The 12536-nt window shown below is 51.7% G+C and overlaps 1 protein-coding gene across 2 annotated transcripts in view; it reads right to left on the bottom strand.

Annotated features, from left to right (window-relative positions):
- The window catches only part of TBX1 (T-box transcription factor 1), a 128691-nt gene that overhangs the window by 14223 nt on the left and 101932 nt on the right, over nt 1–12536 (bottom strand). The window contains exon 1 of one of the 2 annotated variants that reach the window (XM_085592706.1): nt 1324–1347. The exons of the other annotated variant lie outside the window; for it this stretch is intronic. The gene's annotated coding sequence lies outside the window, so the exon portion shown is untranslated. Of the gene's footprint in view, nt 1–1323; nt 1348–12536 lie in introns of those variants that run through there. 2 annotated transcript variants of the gene reach the window in all.

The following is a 12536-nucleotide window of genomic DNA, read 5'->3' as shown; positions in this document are numbered from 1 at the left end:
GCCACGCTGGGGACAGCCCGGGGGCAGACCGATCCCTCGGCCTGTCCACCCGGCCGGCGGAGTCGGGGCTGAGCGGTGTCTACCAGGAGCAAAGGACCCGCCAGGAATCGTTGTCATCTGGGCGGCAGCGGAGCAGGTCCTCGCCAAATGGCGGGGCTGAATCCTCGAAACCCCAAATCCCTGGGAGAAGACCCCACCGCCCCCCTCGCTCATCCCTTGCCCGGCCTCGCAGACACGCAGGGTTCTCACACGCGTGAGCGGCACTGGGCAGAGCTGAGACAACGAAGGGGGAAACCAACCCTGTCTGACCTGCAATAGGGACCCCGCAGGGACAGAACCACCCAAGGGAGAGGGTGGCACGGCGTTGTGCAGCAAGCGGGGTCTACCCCTTTCCTGCACCCCGAAAAGGGCCTATACCCAGAGGTCGCGTTTGACAGAAGTCCCCAGGATACATGTCCCGTTCCTAAACCGCTCGGCATTGGCAAAGCGCTACAAAGCGCATCCCGTCTGGACGCGGCGTTGCTAACCCCGCCGTTAGCCATTACTGCTGTGCCCCTGGCTCTGCATTCGTCTAGAAGACGGGTGTGTTTGTTAGGATCGAGCCCAGAGGTTCTGCTCCTCGCAGCTCACATTTCGCCCGAGCAGGTGGGAACAGAGGTCGAGGGTGTCCCGCCGTCTCTCCGCTGGAACGGCTCCTCGGTGAGAAAACGCCAGGAGCTCGATGCGGAAGGGTTGGGAAACCTCTCCCCCTTTTTCCTCATCCTCCATGGGCACACACATCTGCCTCGTCCCGAAAAGATGTAGCCCAATGGCTCAAAAGTCTGTGGTGGCACCGAGGAATGCAACGCGTGGCAACGATCACGCATTCCCCACGGCGGCAACCCCCAAGTCCCGGCCCTCGAAACCGAGCATCGCCGTGTCCCCGCCGCTCCACCACCTTTCCCGACCCCCCCACAATAAATATCTGCCGCAACCCCCTCCCCTGTTTGGGCTCCGCACACCATCATCCCCCAGACCTTTCAGGCGAGACGGAGGCGGACACCAGTGGCTGCTGCCTTCGTCCTCCCTCGCACGGGACTCCCTGTCGGCACCGTTCCCCACGGGCCGGGCTAGGTGCCCATGGTCACGGACGCTCACACTGAGCCGTGGCCCTGTTACTTCAGAGGTGCCCGGGTCCCCCAAGCCGGGTTCCTCCGTGCACCCCGAGTCCAGGCTGCGATAGAGGAGCGTCGCGGCCCCGATGGGCTCTCCCCGCGTCCCCGGGGCCTGACTGAGACACAGCCCCACTGTGCCGCTTTCCCTCCGTCCGCTCTCCGCACTCACCCCTCCGCCAGCATCTCTCCACTCGTCCCTCCCGCGATCCCTCCTTTCTGCCCGCTCTCCCGGCCCCTGCCCGGCCCCGCCGTCCCTCCCGCCCCCAACCTCTGCACCCCGGCTGGCCCCTGGCGAGCCCGGGCTTTCGGGGGGGCGGGGGTGTGGGGGGGACGCAGACTCTGCAGGGGAGCTGGGGGCGGCCTCGCACGGCCCGGCTCGGCTCGGCCTTGGCACGGCAGCCCCGACTCCCCACCAGGGAGTTATTTGCGGGGCAGCAAATAACTATCGGGAGGACGACGGCAACGAGCCGGGGCCGGGAGCCCGCGGGGCCGGGAGGCGGCCCCGGACTCCGCGCACACAAGCGCGCTCGCCGCCCGCCGCTGGCGTGAGCAGCCCAGCGGCGGAGCCCCGGGCGGCCTCTGACGGCCGGCCCGGGAGAGCGAGCCCCGCGGCCCCGCCGCCCCTGCCCGCCGCAGCAGCACCGCCCGAGCAGCACGGGAAAGGCTGGCGCTGCCTCGCTGGTGGCGATTCTGCTGCAGAAAAAAAAACATTATTCGTAGGGATTCAACTAACGGGAACCGCGGACGTTTACGGATTCGTTGGAAAGGTGGAAATAAAGAGGACACCGGGGACATTTCGGCAGGTGAAAAAAGCCTGAAGTTCCCGCGGGTCCTGGGAAAAACGGGGATTTTCTGGCGTTTAGAGACCGTTGTCGATGAGTACTTTTTTTGTATTTACAGCCATTCTCGTTATTACTCCGATTACGGCGGCTATTAGAATGGTTGTGCAACTGACGTTTGTACCGAAATAAACGAATCTCTTAAAAAAAAAAAAAAATCAAATGCGTGAATCACGGCTCACCGAAAAAGACAGACAGTGAAACAGAAAACAGGGCAAAACAGATGAAAGACAGAAAGACAGACAGACAGAAAGACAGAAAGAAAGAATAGTAAGAAAATAATAGAAAAAATGAGAAGAGAAAGAAAGAAAGAAAGAAAGAAAGAAAGAAAGAAAGAAAGAAAGAAAGAAAGAAAGAAAGAAAAAGATAAAAAGAGAGAAAGGAAAGGAAAGGAAAGGAAAGGAAAGGAAAGGAAAGGAAAGGAAAGGAAAGGAAAGGAAAGGAAAGGAAAGGAAAGGAAAGGAAAGGAAAGGAAAGGAAAGGAAAGGAAAGGAAAGGAAAGGAAAGGAAAGGAAAGGAAAGGAAAGGAAAGGAAAGGAAAGGAAAGGAAAGGAAAGGAAAGGAGAGGAAAGGAGAGGAAAGGAAAGGAAAGGAAAGGAAAGGAGAGGAAAGGAGAGGAAAGGAAAGGAAAAAGGAGAAAGAAGAGAAGAGAAGAGAAGAGAAGAGAAGAGAAGAGAAGAGAAGAGAAGAGAAGAGAAGAGAAGAGAAGAGAAGAGAAGAGAAGAACGGAAAGACAGCCAAACCGATAAAGATGAACGAACGAAAAGCCAGGCAGGGAGAGCCCGAGCTCCTCTGCAGCCGCTTTGCCCACCGGGGCGGTTTGGGCTGGGGGCATTGGCACCCACGGCCCGGTGCCAGTCGCCGTCCCTGCGCGGGGCCCCGCGGGGTCCGCCGGGGTTCGCTGTCCCTCTGAAGCTCGCTGGTTTCTCCGGGCCGCCGGGTGCCGAGCGGGGATTTCACTCGCCTGGCCCGTCCGGCGGCAGCGCGGCAGGTGCGCGGCCCCGCGCAGCGCGGCCCCGGCGGCGGCAGCCGCGGGCGGCACCGGGCACCTGAGAGCGCACGGCAGCGGCGTCTGCCCGGGCCGCCGCCGCCGGGGCAACCGTGCTGTGCTCCGCCGGTGGGCGTGTGAGCGAAGAGAAGAGAAGAGAAGAGAAGAGAAGAGAAGAGAAGAGAAGAGAAGAGAAGAGAAGAGAAGAGAAGAGAAGAGAAGAGAAGAGAAGAGAAGAGAAGAGAAGAGAAGAGAAGAGCATGAGAAAGAGTGAAAGAGAAAGAAAAGGAAAAAGAAACGAAAAAGAAAAAGAAACGAAAAGAAAGAAACTAAAAGAAAAAAAGAAAAGAAAAGAAAAGAAAAGAAAAGAAAAGAAAAGAAAAGAAAAGAAAAGAAAAGAAAAGAAAAGAAAAGAAAAGAAAAGAAAAAAAAGAAAAGAAGAAAAGAAAAGATCCAAACGAAAGAATTGTATAATCATCTCAACCCTCATGAACAACAGTGGTTTTCATGCCAATAGACAGTGATGTGTCAGTGAAAACTGGGACTTGTGGGACCCCATGGGCTGCCTGACTGGTGGGGAGTCAGTGGGGCTCCATACAGTCCAGGGGAATGGGACTGGGCTCCCGTATCTCTCACTCTGCCCACACCCCCCACTGGTTCCTGCTTGCCAGCCTTGGCTCCATGTTATTTGCCATGGGGATTTCAGGCTGCTTTTACAGGGTCACTTGCCTGCAGATCCCAATGTAGAGATCACGCACGGGGAAATTCTCAGAAATAAAACTGTCAGCCACTCTCTCCCAGCACACAGCCGGTGGAGTTTCTCCCTTTCCCTTCCTTTTTCCTTTTACCTCCCCCTGCCCCACCCCCAGGCCCCCACCCTGACAACTGCTCATGCTTCTCCAGTGAGATATCCATGCTCTCCTGCAGTGCAGCTGCCCTGTGTGGTCCATGGTTTGGGGCTATAAAGTTTTTGGGACCCTCGCCCAACCCCAGAATGAAGAGCTCCCTTGAGAGCTCCTGGGGTGGCCTGGGCAAGGGGACCTGACAGTTGGGATCATTGCCTGGAGCTCTGCCAGGAGCAACCCTTTTGAGTGCACCAGGAGCTACCTCTAAAACCAGTCACTCTCTGTCACTCCTGTCCTCATTATTGTTCAATAATGCTTTCAAAAAGCTCTGTACAGGGATGCTACTCTGCTGCCTGGGGCTGACACACACATCTGCCGCTAATAATGTGAGAGAATTAGTGCCCATCCCCTCCTGCCTAGGGAAGCTCTTGTCCAACTGCCTGTGCTCCCTGGGTGCAGGGAAATGGGGCTGCAGATACAGGGTAATGAAGTGCTATTAATTTAGTTTGAAAGAAGGATTCCCCCCACACCCCAGAGTACTGAGGTACCAAAAATGGCTGAGTTGAAATGTATTCATTATCTCAGCATAAATTTGGGGGAAAGGAGGTGAGAAGTCCCATAGAGAAGAGAAGGACACTTCTGCTATCTGCATCCAAAAAGGAAAACAGCTGCCTCACTGCTTCTTGCTAGATCCCTTCTGTGGACACAGAGCCAATTTCAAGCCATCCACTTGCAGTCATGTCGCTAGAGGGAAAGTCAGGCATTTATCCACAACTCGGTAGTGGTTGTTGTGCTGAAGGTTTATATTCACTCAGTGCCACTGCAGCATCCTGTGCAGACATTTATTTTGGCTAAAGGCAGCCTGGTTCTCATTTGGATGCAATTTTTGTGTCCTGACCCACACAGGCACCGAGTGCCAGCAGAGCCACTGTGGCCGTACAGGTTTGTCTGTGTGCACTCATTTCACACAGGGGGGCCCAGATGGCTCCATCCCACAAGAGGCTCCAGTGAGATGAGCACTGTGCTTGCATGGAGAGGGCTTCATTGCAGAGCTCAGTCATTGTCAGGACATGAAAAGCTCCAAAGCTCCCTGTTTGCAGTTGCTGTAGACTGTCCTGAAACTATTTTTTTCCTTGCAGTAACTTTTCTCCTTTTCTCTTAGGCAACTAAATAGCCTGGACATTCCTTGTTGTTCTACCTTGTTTCCTGGCAAAACAAAGAACAGATTGACATCACTTGTTCTGGAGCTCAGATGTTTTCATGGGGTTTGGTGTGGCAGATGATGATATATATTAATCACTAACATAACACAGTATGTTAACATAAACAAATGAACACAAACAACAAACCACAGGGCTCAGCATGCTAATGGGAGGCTGCACAATTCACAGGAGATCCCACTGGGATAAATCTTCTCCCTGCATTGCTGGATGTTACATCAGACCTGTTGCAAACTAAACCCAAAGGCCATAAGGAGTGGATGCTTCAGCCAATGTCAGCTGCTTCTTCAAATCCAATCCAGCATAAAAACTGGCTACATCATGGAGATTTTTCTTCTTGCGTCACTGCTGGAGCTGAACCCTCTGGATTGCGTCCAGCTGAGAGCCAGCAGGCTGTGCACTGCCACTGAGGGCAGATCACACATGTTAAAGTCATATGGGGCAGTGCAGTCTATGAGAGCAGAAATCAGACCTGATGAGCCCAGGACCCTTCTTGGAGCTCATATTTGTCTGAAAAAAGCAGAGGTGCTTCTACCAGCCTGGTCTTTTCTCCTTTGCCTCCTTGTCACTTTACCCACTTGTGGATGTGCCTGCTAAGGCATTTTGTGATCTGTCCACAGTTCTCAGCTCCACTTGCTATTTCCTCATGCCCCGTGGGAGATCTTGTCCCTTTTCAGAGTTCTGTGGCGGGGCAGGTGAGACAGGAGTGGTGGTCACTTCTGCCTGCCCGCAAAGCCCCAACAGTATTACTGACAGCACATTCCTCTCCCAGGCAGAAGGATTTTGAGGATTTCAGAATATTGCTCTGACTCCTAACCCCACCACCCAGGCAGATGCCCTGCTGAGGGTGCTGAGGATGGGCAGGTTTTCTCTGCTGGAGACCAAGGCTGCTGCAAAAGTCAGCACTGCAGTCAGAGCCTGCCAGGCACAGAGATCAGCAGGACAGGTGAACCAGCGCTGCCTGGAATGTGATGTACCCTGCACCCTCTGTGCTCCTCCCGGCCTGCAGAGCCCAGGACAGAGACCTGGCACCCCTTAACAGCCATCTCAGGGAAAGGAAAGAGCAGGGACTTCAGCAGCCCTTAAGGAAAACCCTTACAATACGCTTTGTAATCCCTGCACAAGCCCTGCTAAGGACAATGGTGTGTTACTAAATAAGCACGGTGAAGCAGAGCAGAGCAAGCCTCAGAACTCCCAATCCTGCCACTGTGATGTCTCAAGCAAGTTCAACATGGGGTATCCAGGACTGCTTGGCACATCTAAATCCCTTTGCTGTTTAAATCTCAGTGTCCTTCTGTGCAAACAACAGTGATGATGTTTAGTCACCTTCAGAGAGCTGTTTGGCATTGAAAGGGATCCAGGATAATCTTGGCTTAGGTTTTGTATATTTTATTTATTGTATTTTTAGGTTTTGTTGTACAAAGCAACAGAGCACCATTTCCAGCTCTTCTCTTATGACATCTTGTCATCAGAGAGTCATCTCTTCTTCCTACTCATTAATTCCATTCCCCCTTTTTTTAGTTGAAATTCCAGATTGGAACCATTCAGGAATCCACACTGATGAGGATTTTTTATATTTCTTGTGATTTTTTAATATAAAATTTTTAATGTAAAGGGTTGTTCAAATCTAACCAGTTCTCACACAAGTGGCTGCTGCATAAGGAACATCCTCCTTCTTGTCCTACTGGGCTCAGAGACAGGGTTTGGAAAAGACATTTGAAGGTGCACTGTCAGGCTCCCCAGAGGTGAGAAGCAGCAGAGTTGTTTCCTTCCTCATGGCTTTTGCTGGGGAAAACCTGGCCCTGGTGAAGCCAGCAGTGGGATCCCCATGACATGAGAAAGGCACATGTGTAAGAGGACCCATAACACACCCGGGGCCTGAGCTGTGCTGGCAAATGTCCCTGTGGAGCCACTGGCCCTGGAGGCGAGGGCTCTCCACCTCCCCCACGCATGACTCGCTGCGGTCCACAGGCACTTCCCGTGGGCCACGGCCTGGGAAACACCTCCATCCTTGCAAATAGCACGGAGCGACTGGCACCGAGGGGTGCTTCAGGTTCAGGAACTGCCAATGCTCACGCCTTCCTCTGCGGAATTAGCACAAGGACAGATTAAAGAAAGTCAGTTTCCTTTCTCATCAAATCAACTCCTTCTGGGGCAAACAAAGCCACGAGCACAGCGCTCTTGTCCTCCCGTGATCTTGTGGTTTGCTCTGGTTGGAAGAGGCAGCTTTGGAAAACCCAAGCCCATTTCCTGCTCTGCGTGCTGCGGTGTATATCCTCGCCTCAGCCCTGGAAATGCTTTGATGGATATTATTAGGCCCGGAAAGCATTTGGAGCTCCTTTCTTCCGTACGAGCTGAACAAACTGCTATGGGATGAAAGAGGGGCAAATTGGAACGGTCTGTGAATGCTGCAGGCAGGCTGCCTTGTGAAGGGAGCCCATGTTGTGCTGCCGTCTGTGACAGGGACAAAGCAGCCTTGGGGCCAGGGTTGCTGCCAGCCCCTGGGAAGGGGGAACATCTCTTTCATACTCTCCTGCCAAAAGGCAGAGCTGTAGTGGGGCACCACCAAACTGACGGCAGTAAAACCTGACCCCTCCTAATTGCATTCAGCCACACCCAAGATTTGGCCTCTTCTTAAATCCATATACCAGGTCCAACAAATCCCATTGCCTACCCCAACATGCCCTCATCAAATCCTGCAAGCGAGGGGAACCAGCTTTTATCCCCTCTAACAATGACCATTGCTCGCCCCATGGCAGACTTGCTCATTATTTCTCAGTCTTCCAGACACTGGGAGCAGGAGTCTTTCACTGCTCTGAAAGTGCATGAAAAGCAAAGCCAAACCAAACCTTTGCTTTCCAAGGGACCGCAGCTCTGAACGGTGTTTTGCCACTAACACAGTCAAGAAATGACAGTGTGGAAATCTTGGGGAGTGAACAGCACTTGTGGTTATTGGTGAAATCCCATATTAGTAGAAAGGTCTGGTAAATGGAAGCAGGAGTCGCTCTGACTACAGCATCTGTTGGATGTGGAGAGTGGTTATGACTCTCTCCAAATACAATGCACATGTACTGGAGAAAATGACTGCTACAATAACAGGAATAAATCTTAATAGAGACTTGGGTGATAACAGACACCATAGGGGAGTTATCAAAATGAAAAACATATGGCAGCGTCTCTGCCAGACCTGCATGGAAACCCCTTGGAAGGACTAAGCAGAGCTTGTACCTGAAAACAAAAAAAAGAGCAGAAGACACAGTGACAGGGGAACAGGGCTGAGGGAACCACATGAACTCTGTCATCATGCCCTCCTCAGAAGAGCAATGATGGTTTGGTGTCAGTGTCCTACAGTCTCCTTACTGGACAAGTCCAGGTTTAAAAGCAGCCTGGTCTGACAAATTCTTTCCCACTTCTCTCAGGTTTGGCAAGGCAAAAGGCTGCAAGTCAGGCTGGACAGGGGCCATTTTTGATTGTGTTCAAACAAGATCTTGACCTGAATTGCTTATTAGCATTAGATCCCATTTTCTCTGCCTTTTGACAGCAAGTAAGGGCAAGGATGGCAGAAAAGGAATAGTGGAGGAGCAAACTCAGGGCCCTGGAAAGTTCAGGCACAGCCCCAGCTGTGAGGGCAGGATGGATTTGTTTTCCTGCAGTTATAGGAGCTCAAACTGAGCCCAGACTTCATGGTATGGCAAAGAACAAGCAAACGGGAAGCTCGGCTGGAACTGACAGTTTCTTGGCAGGAAGCAGCAAGAGACAGGACAGAGCAACGTTAAATGAAATTGCACCTTCTCCCCAGCACTTCAATGTTTTCAGGAAAGGTGAAACCACAGATTAGCCAGAGTACAGAAACCCAGCTTCGTTTTGCTCTTCTCAGGAGCAACCTGACAGGTGATGAGTAAACATAAGCACAGCAGATACAGAGCAGGCTGATGTGAGATGTGGGTACTGTTTGTCTCTTTGGTCTGCAAGAAGGGAGCAGGAGGCATTCCCAAGATCCCTAGAGCAAGGGGAGGTGTCCAGCTTCTGCTGATCCCATACTTTGGATTCAGGAGCAGGATATGAGGATTGGTTCCTGAGTACCAGCCACTGCTCCTTGATTCTGTTAAAAGGCTGGTCCCACACCAAACTCTGACGGCACTGACTGGCCATCCAGCACTAAGGCAGAACCCAGGGGCAGAGGGAGACTCCTGAGCAGGGACCATCACATCCTCTTCTCTCTCAGAGGTGACTGTGTAGCCTACCATCGTCCCATCCAGTGCCAACTTGACAACTGGGGATTATATAGTGGAAAATTCAAAAGACAGTTGAGGATGGAGTTTATATTAGTCAAGACACTTGGGCAGCTAGCTTTAGATGACAAGGGTCACCAGCAGTAAATAGAGATATTGTTATGGTAATGAAAACAAGACAGAGGGCAGGAGGACCACAGAGCACATCCTAAGTGCTAAATGCCTCTAAGCTGTCAGGGACTTTGCCCCTGGCTGTCATTATGTTAATTGCATCTTAAATCTGCAGCCACTGGTCAAAGCAGGTGTCTGAGGACAGGGGATGGATCTACTTTGGTGCCTGCCACAGCCAAGACTGAGATGAAGAGAGCTGGATGTGATATTTGTTACACCAAGCACCTACATTATATAATGTTAGCAGCCCTGAATGACTTGTTGTTTACAATCAAAAATCTTCCCTGCCCAGGGGATGAGCAAAGAGGAGCCTGAAGCTCTGAGATGGTCTATTCCAGCATCAGAGGGGCAGATCCTGTCCGTTTCCACAGGTTGGGACTCACTCATGCCCATGGCTGGTATAGTCACTGGGACAAGACCCAGGGAAAGGCAGAGACTGTCTGACCTTAGACGTGCTGCAGATGCCTTGTTTTGGCTCAAGCAAATGTACATCAGGCAATTTAATTTGGAGATCAAACAGTGTCTTTATGCTAGTCCTGAGCAGAAGGGTTGTTTTATTTCGTGCTTAGTCACAATAAACAAAACTAAAGTAGTAATAAATGGTCACCAAAAACAATTTCAGAGTCCATAAAACAAAAACAGAGTTTAACAAGGACAAATTAATTGTTAACACTCCTCCTCTTCCCTGTCCCATAAAACATGTCAGGTTTTACAGGTGATGAGGTGAATGCCAAGCTTCTCTGGCCTTGTGAGACTGGCAGTGTGATCATTGCTGCCTTTTGCTGTGAGCAAGGTGACAACCCCAAAATCCCATTGCTACTACAGCCCCAGTTCCCACTTCTGCTGCTGGCTGGGGACCCCTGCACAATGCTGTGGGCTGCCCATACCCGGTGTTTCCCCTCCATTGAGGCAGGGAGTGCTATGGTGCTGTCAGGAGCCTGACACTAAAACCATGGGATGCTGTGCTGAGCTCTCGCGCTGAGCAAACAAGGCTTTCTAAAGGTTTAGAGGACCACCTTCACGTGCAGAATGACCCCCCATGTTTAAACCAAACAATCTTGACCTCTCTATGAGTCTTAGCCACATAAAAGCTCACCTCTTGGACTCTCCATTAGGTTTTATGATGTGCTTCCATATTTAAATGGACATGACTCACACCAGGGTTTCTGCCGTGCATGTGAAGGAAAGAGAAGATGAATGCCAGATGTTATGTATTAGTTACTCCAGGGAAAAAAAAAAAAAGAGTAAAGGAAATGTTGGGCTGGGCTTTCCCAGTTTCCCCTGCTCAGGTAAGCATCAGACTAGTATTTGACTTTTCTTTAAAAATGCAGCCTCGTCAGCCTGGCCACACTCCTGGTTGCCCTGCAAGCACACAGCCCCCCCAGTTCACCCTCCTCACAGCAGGGGCTTCAATTTTCTGTCAAAAGTCTTCTGGCCAAACCTGGCAGCTGTCAGCACCTCCCTGTTTATTTGTGGAGCAGGAGGGGGCAGGAGGAGGAGTGGAGAAGGGGTGGAGGGCAGCCCCTCTTTGGGGTGACACATTCCTTCACCCAGAAAGCTCTGGGTAAGGCAGGCAGAACAGCCGGGTGATGCAGAGGAGCAGCACAGGTGGGGTGGGGTGGGTGGTGTGGGGAGAGCTCTACCCACTGCAACTGGAAAAGCACCTGACAAGCTGCCTGCCATCCCCATGGGCTTATGCTTTCCTTTGGGTGTCAGTGGCATGGGTAGGTAGGAAGGGCTGAGCAGCAGATTCCCTTTACAGCCTTGCTCCTGCCTCTCTGAAAGGACTTTCTGTCCCTACACAGACCCCCTGCGTGTCATTGCCTTGTCCACTCTGCTCAGTGGGATCATCTGGCACGTTCTCCCATTCCCACCTCTGAGGGACAATGGCAGAGGTCAACCCAGGCTAGCATGGAACTGGCAGGCCTGTGCCATAGGTCAGCCCTTTCCTGCACTTGGTGCTGTACACACAGAGCATGAAGCACACTCATGACCACGCTGAAGTCGTGACCAACAGGTCCTGCTCTCAGACTCAGCACCCATGGTGAAAGAAGGATAACCCCACACATTGCATCTGCTCCAGAATAGGGAGATACAACCTTAAAAACCTAACTAGCCCTTCTCAGGAGTCTCCTCCTGGGGGGCCCAATGTTCCATGTGGCCTCTTGTCCCCACAGCAGGCTGGGGGACTGACACATTGACATGAAAGGGGTCCTGCTGCTCCCAGCCAGGGTGGGCTGTCCCACTGCAGACAGATGAGGCTGAAACTCCACACTAAGCATATATAAGGACATTAAGCTGTTGGAACTAAAGGATAATTTGAAAAGTATTTTTCTTAATACTGGCATTAAGTTTCCCCAGCTTTGCAGTTGGTAAACAGAAAAAGAATGTCCTTACTAAGGAAAAGCAAGTGAAAGCTGAACCAGAGGGGAATTAGGGAGTGGTGGATGCTTGAAGCTGGGTCCCTTTGCTTAGCTCAGGGTGCTGATCATGCTTGGTGCAAGAACAACTGTTTCCACCCCAGACCTGCAGAAACAACCTAGGGGTCACTGGCTTTCCCTCGCTGGCAAACTACAACATGGCAAGAGGGAACTAACACAGTCACACTGTTCTGGGAGCAAGAGCATCCATGCTGCATCCTGCCTGCACCAAGAGTAGGGCTGCACTCCCACTGAGGCCCTGCAAATATTCAGCTTAAGCAAAACATCTATTTTTTCAGAAGTGATGAACTGAGAAACTTCATCTTTATATCAAACAGAAAGTCCTCTTGGGTACCTGCTGAGTTTTGCAACTTCTTTATACAGCTGCTGAGTGACTCAGTCATGAATAGAGAGCAGAGAAGTCTGCAATCTTTACTTCCATTTTTAGGTGTCTGTCTTTAGCTGGGTAGTTTAGTGCAGAGTTTATGAAAACAGGAGATCTACAGCTACAGCAGCTGCAAGTGGTGTCTGGTGAGTTATGGTAGTTCTCAGCACTACCCTGTTCCCCAGACTGCAGGGATGGCAGCTCTTCCTGATGCTCTGGGCCTGACAAGTCACAGCCTCATGGTGCAGCCTCTCCTCTGCCTCTCTGCATTTCCACCTCTGC

This window comes from Lonchura striata, chromosome 15, assembly GCF_050655825.1.
Source record: "Lonchura striata isolate lonStrDom1 chromosome 15, ASM5065582v1, whole genome shotgun sequence".
In the NCBI taxonomy this organism is placed as follows: Eukaryota; Metazoa; Chordata; class Aves; order Passeriformes; family Estrildidae; genus Lonchura; species Lonchura striata.
This window is presented reverse-complemented; position numbering and strand designations above follow the sequence as displayed.